At 30.0% G+C, this 6,757-nt stretch overlaps 1 protein-coding gene across 2 annotated transcripts in view; it reads right to left on the minus strand.

The window, feature by feature from the left end:
* LOC145263181 (uncharacterized) overlaps positions 1-6,757 on the minus strand; it is a 255,347-nt gene that overhangs the window by 248,293 nt on the left and 297 nt on the right. For both annotated transcript variants that reach the window (XM_080120230.1, XM_080120232.1), the window contains exon 1: positions 6,552-6,757. This exon is cut by the window's right edge. The gene's annotated coding sequence lies outside the window, so the exon portion shown is untranslated. The remainder of the gene's footprint in view (positions 1-6,551) is intronic.

A 6,757-nucleotide genomic window follows, 5' to 3' on the forward strand; every position in this document is an offset into this window, starting at 1 on the left:
ATATATACAACATGAAATATATATATATATATACAACATGAAATATATATATATATACAACATGAAATATATACATAACATAATACACATATATACAAACCATGATATATATATATATATATATATATATATATATATATATATATACATAGAGAGAGAGAGAGATAGATAAAGCATGAAATATATATATATATATAAAATAGGATATAGAAAAAACATGACATATATAACATATATATAATATAAAATAACGTATTATATAAAATATCTACTATACAACATATAAAATGTTTATATATATGTGAAAAAAAAAACAATAAGATAATCCAGATTAGAACATGTTTAAAAATCGATTTAACGCAAGTATTTAGCGTAAATAACACGAAGTACAATCGGAAATTGATACATGATACGTTTAACGAATGGATTTCCTTTTATTAAAATTCATACAATCGTTTATATATATATATAATTAATTAATATGTCAATCATTTCAATTGATTAATATACATGTGCGATTTATATTTATACTCTTTCTTCTTTTGGAAGGCTGTAGAGGAGTAGTACAATAGGGTGTTTACGAATTGGTGTCTACAAATAAACAAATACATCCATTTGAAAATAAATAAATAAATAAAACCGGATCATTATCCACTAAAAACATGTCATTTTTTTTATTTGTAAATATTTATTTTCAAGCTAAATACTTTTAAATTTTTGATTTGTTAAATATTGTTAGAAAATAAATAATCCTTATTTAGAAACAACAAAGAAGGGAAAAAACTTTGCCGCGCTAAAGCATAAAAAGTATTTTTCACTTAGCAAGCATTTATAGTTTCAAATGGACAAATTATTTCCTTTTAGTATTCCCTCGTCTCTCTCTCTCTCTCTCTCTCTCTCTCTCTCTCTCTCTCTCTCTCTCTCTCTCTTATATATATATATGTATTTATTTATTGTGACTTGAATTTTGTAATCACTTTTCAAAATGTACATTTTAGTACTTTGCTCAATTGCATTTTAAATCTCTCTCTCTCTCTCTCATATTATATATATTCAGCCACTCTGATGAGTCGTAGACGACGAAAAACCCGTGTCACTGAATAGTTTTATTTTAAAAACAATATATATGCCGCTCCCCATGTGGGGGTACCAAATTGGTTAAAGGGAAAATTATTCCCAACTCGCATTAAGGTAAAAATGCACTTTCGTAAATAATTGAATTCATTCAAAACGTATCGCAAAAAACAAAAACAAATAGCATCTCTCTCCCCCTCTCTCTCATATATATATATATATATATATATATATATATATATATATATATAGTAGAGAGAGAGGGGGGAGAGAGAGAGAGATAAATTTACGTGTTCTACTTCAGCCGTAAAGAAAGGTTCTGCTCCGAAGAAGTCCGAGAAACATGTATGCAAATATGTCACCAAATAATGTTTGCATAAAAAATGGTAAATGTTTACGACGTGCTCGACTCTCCCGCGTATTATAACAACCCAACCTCTCCATTTTAAGAACGGCTTTCGGAATAAACACCCCTCAACTTCGAAAGCCGTTCTTAACATGGGGGGTATTTATTTCGAAAGCTGTTCCTAAGGTGGTTGGGAGTGCTTATACTACGCTGGGGCAAGCCGTAAAAAATACCCCCCCCCCCAAATGTATGCATACATACATACATACATACATACATACATACATACATACATATCATGCATGCAAATAGTTTTTACAAGAGTAAAACGAACTTGACTGTTTTTCGGAATAACAGATTATTTTTAAACTGATAAACATTAATCAGAATTCCAGGATAACCATCGTGAAACAGAACGGTCAGTACAAAACGGAAGTAAACAAGACGCACACTTTTAGGATATCCATATACATATATATGTTTGTATGCATACATTACACAGTAAACACTGCATAAGTCACATAGAGGCGAGAAACACAATGATCACACAATATTAATAGCGTGCTGCTGGCCAGACTCTTCGAACAGAGAGGGATTTTTTTTCCGCCAAGAAACCCATCTCTATTGTGCTTACTCACACCGGAGAGTATCTTGTATGTCTACAAGGCCACTATTCACCCATGGTATATTGTTGTCAGATCTGGACTGGTTCGTCTGTCACTAGTCTCTCGCTTCTAGGTAGGGTTAAAAAAAAACAACAACAAAAAAACACCTAACAGGTCCCACACTGTCGTCTAAACTCCAACCTCTGTCACATCACCGAAATATGGCATCATTGTGCATGATGTTCTACAAGTATTTTAATAGTAAGTGCTCGGACGAACTAAAGGCATTTGTACCCCCTCGACGTAAATACCGCCGGCAAACCAGACAATGAGCAAAATCCCACCCCCTACATCTCTAGATGCCGAAAAACATTCTACGCAAATAATTTCTTCCCTTGAATTGCTAGACTTTGGAATTCCCTCCCTGGTCCCTGCTTCCTTGACTGTACTGACATGCAGAAGTTCAAATATAATGTGAACAGACATCTCGCTGTCCAACACTACATATTATCCCCGCAGGTAGGTCTTGTCTGAAATAGTAGCCATTTACGCCTTGGTGGCACTGTGCCTTGTTTGGGGTGCCCCCCCCAAAAAAAAAAACAGTAAAAAAAGGATACGTATGACCAAATTGAAAACCCATTTAAATAGGACAACTCCTTTGAATAGGACAACTCCAGTGTTAATAAATGTCAGTCAACGCATTGCTATAGAAATAGATTAAAAAAATTAAAAAAATGAAACTTTGGTTATATATCTAGGTGATCGCGGGATCGCCTTATAATAATTGAAATAGGCCTTCGGGCCAAGATCAAAGTGTTGTATCTGTCCTGCAGATGCTGCACTGTGCAGTACTGTTGCACTTAAGGTAATTTGTCTCAGTCAATGGAGGATTTTAGCGATTTATAGCAAATTGTAATCATTAACTTCTTTTTTTTAAATCTATATTTCATGAGACGTTGTTATGAGGGTGATAACCAGTGGTGAATTTTACATATGACGGAGCGAGACACGGTTCTTGCTTCCCTATAAAATCTGATTATTTAGTTTTTAAAAAATATATGATCACTTTTTCGTAATTTTTGAATACGACATTCTATTTCCGTGACAAAAAAAAAAAAAAAAAAAAAAAAAAATTCAGAAACGCTTTTAAGCTTTTCTGAAGTTTTTTTTTAAATTAGGTTGAATTTTGTACTTGCACCACCAATAATCCTTGATCACAGTTCTTACTGATAGATAATAAATAAACAAATCATTGGCAATATGTACGCTTGGTACATGGAACAGAAGTTGAGTATGTTTATAGAAAAGTTAATAATGGAAAAGTCAGTTTATTTTCTGTAATTTTTAAGAAAATTTACGATTAATTTGTAAAGCGAATGCTCTAAAAATCGGAACAGAATTCAAACAGCACATTTTAGGGCTCAATATTACATAGAATAGAGCTACATCAACATCAGAAAATTATTATTTATTTGTTTTTATTCAATTTAACATGTTTATTCAGCTCGAAAAGCATACAGTGTTTACCGATATATTGGAAAATTCAAAATGGCGACCGACTCTCTCTTTAACACGGTAAGTTCGGAAAAAGGTGTAATAAATAATAAACTAGACAAAACACTGTTAGAAATTCGCTTAATCCATGTTACCGTGACATAACTTGACATATGTCTGGTGGTTTTTTAATAGTATTTTGTCTAGTTTATTATTTATAACACCTTTTTCCGAACTTACCGTGTTAAAGATAGAGTCGGCCGCCATTTTGAATTTTCCAATACATCGGTAAACACTGAATGCTTTTCGAGCTGAATAAACATGTTAAATTGAATAAAAACACGAAAATTATATTCAGTTTGGTAGAAAAGTAACTTATCTTGCCTTTGATAACATTTATTTGTTATATATTTGTTTTTTGACAACTTTTTCGAATCGATGTGTACAGTAATACAAACCCAAATACTGAAATATATATGAGAGAGAGAGAGAGAGAGAGAGAGAGAACTAGCTGATTTTGAATCTTTAACGTGCCGCTGGCCGCTGGCGTCATGACTGTTTTGTCGCCGACGGACACTGTCGTTGGACATTTATTATTATTGTATTTTGGACAACAATTAAATTCATGCGATCGAGTCAGTAATATGTTTTTTTTTTTTACATGTTATTTTTTTTTTATTACACACACATATATATTATCATTATTTTTGTATTCGAAAGAGTAGTTTAAATATACGCGCGTGCACGAAAAAGAGGACGACTGAGGGGAGGGTGCTTGAAAAGAAAGAAGTATTTCACGATCTTAATTACTCGACAATATTTTTGTTTTTGTTTTATTTATTTATTTATTTATTTATTTTTTGCCAATCCTACTTCGTAGACGACGTTCTATACTTACTAATTTACATCTAAACTTGGTTTACTAATACAACCCGAATAAATGTACAACTACAACTAAAAAATAACGACACAGATGGTTTTGCATTTAAAGTACATTTTAACCTAAAACCGTTGGCTGTACCGGGTTTTGTTTACGATTGGAAGCATGGCATCAAATAACAATAATAATAAAAAAAATCTTCTACGACGTTGTACTAGTTAATAGTGATGATTTAATATTTTAACAGTTAGTACAAATATAAGATTATTTAGTCAAAAGATTTTATTGTTTCTATGAAAGACTGCGATATTGCTCCAGACCACCTGCAGACCAACAAAAAAAAAAAAAAAAAATCCACCATTGCTTAGATATATAAAAAAAAACTAAAACGACACAAAAAAAATCAATCGTGCTTCAGTAATATTTAAATTTATCAACATTTAAAATTCAATTTTAAACTTATTAAAAAGAAATAAATATAAACGTGATTAAGAAAAAAAAAAAAAGAATCTAAATTTTAAAAAATTAAGCAAGTATTAATTTTAAGATTATTCAGAGATATTTTAGTATTACGATTTTTTGTTTTTTTTTGTAATTGGACCGAGAGATAGAAAATAAGCGCGGAAACGCACATGTGTCGAGAGAATGCGAGATAGGTAAAAAGAAATAAACAAATAAAACGAGCAGAAGAAGCACTAGTGATATATATATATAGATATATATATTGGCTACGCAAAGGCTTCGTCATAAGCAAGTCGCTGTGTTGTGACAGAGAGAACGAAGAGAAGAGAGGGTCGCCATATTGAAACGATAGCGAGGGATACTTGAACTACAACGACGATTTCACTCAGCACAAGCAAAGATCGCCGACCATTCGCCATCCGCTTACATTTTAAGCAATATAAGCAAAAAATAAATAAAATAAAATATTACGATTTTAAGTAAATCGCATGAAACTAATGTGTCTATATATATATATATATATACCAATATGTATATATAATGTCCGTTTATCTCTAAGCTATATATATATATATTCATTTATCTCTTTCTATGTATATTTAAATATAATATACACACATTATACATGTCCATATATATATGTGTGTGTGTGTGTGTATATATATATATATATACACACAAAAAGCTTTGTCTGTTAAAAATAATACAAAGATATATCGATATATCCCTTTCTCTTCCTAAATTTACATATTATCTCTCCATTATATATATATATATATATATATATATATAAGCTATCTCTGTCTGTCTCTCATTCTCTTTCTATATATATGTATACATTTGTACAAACATATATATATATATATATATATATATATATATATATATATATTACATACACACATAATACTATATACGCACACTTTAAGATCAACACACAAAGAAATGATACGAACTTAAAAATGATGCTGATAGCACTAATATTAATGATTATTTCATTGTCATCGAATAGAGCCATTACAGGAAGTAGTGCTACTATAGCACTGCTATAGCTATGCTTTTTTTGTTTTGTTTGTGTGTGTGTTTTTTAAATAGACGTTTTTAAATACAAGTGAAATTAATGACAAATTTTGAAAATTGAACAATGTCATCGACCATTATTTTATTACTGATTTTTTTTTATCAATACACGAAATAACATTCATAGACACTTTATTATCAGAGGTATAATCAGGAATAGTGTTAGCATATATATATATATCTATATATCTATATATATATATGTGTGTGTGTGTGTGTGTGGACACACACACACACACACATATATATATATATATATATAGGTCTTGTTATGTGGATATATATATGTATATATATATATACACACACACATATATATGTATAACTATAGCATACTTTTGCATCTCTATATATATACATATTATATATATATATATATATATATATATATATATATATATAACTCTATTTAAGGGTGTATAGTATTGAATACACATTTTTTACTACCTAAACTCTACTTATGTATTGAGCACTGTTGAAGTACTGAAATAAAAGGAATATACTGTATATTATATACAAGATATATTGTACATATAAAAATACACACAAACATATATATATATATATATATATATATAAGATTTTTGAAATATACACGATTCGTACTTACCAGTAATACGAAGAAACAAGTCAGTAGGTATCCAAAAAAAAAAAAATGTGATCCTGTGTGTATATATTAGTCTATACATATATCTATATGCATTTCTCTCTGTCTCTCTATATATATATGTATATGCATATGTATTATGTATACAAAATCACGTGCGTAGATTTGTGTTCGCACAATTATATTTAGCTGTGTGCATGCCTCTAAAT

The sequence above is a fragment of the Euprymna scolopes genome, chromosome 38 (genome assembly GCF_053919585.1).
Source record: "Euprymna scolopes isolate OS-2025 chromosome 38, ASM5391958v1, whole genome shotgun sequence".
Classification (NCBI taxonomy): domain Eukaryota; kingdom Metazoa; phylum Mollusca; class Cephalopoda; order Sepiida; family Sepiolidae; genus Euprymna; species Euprymna scolopes.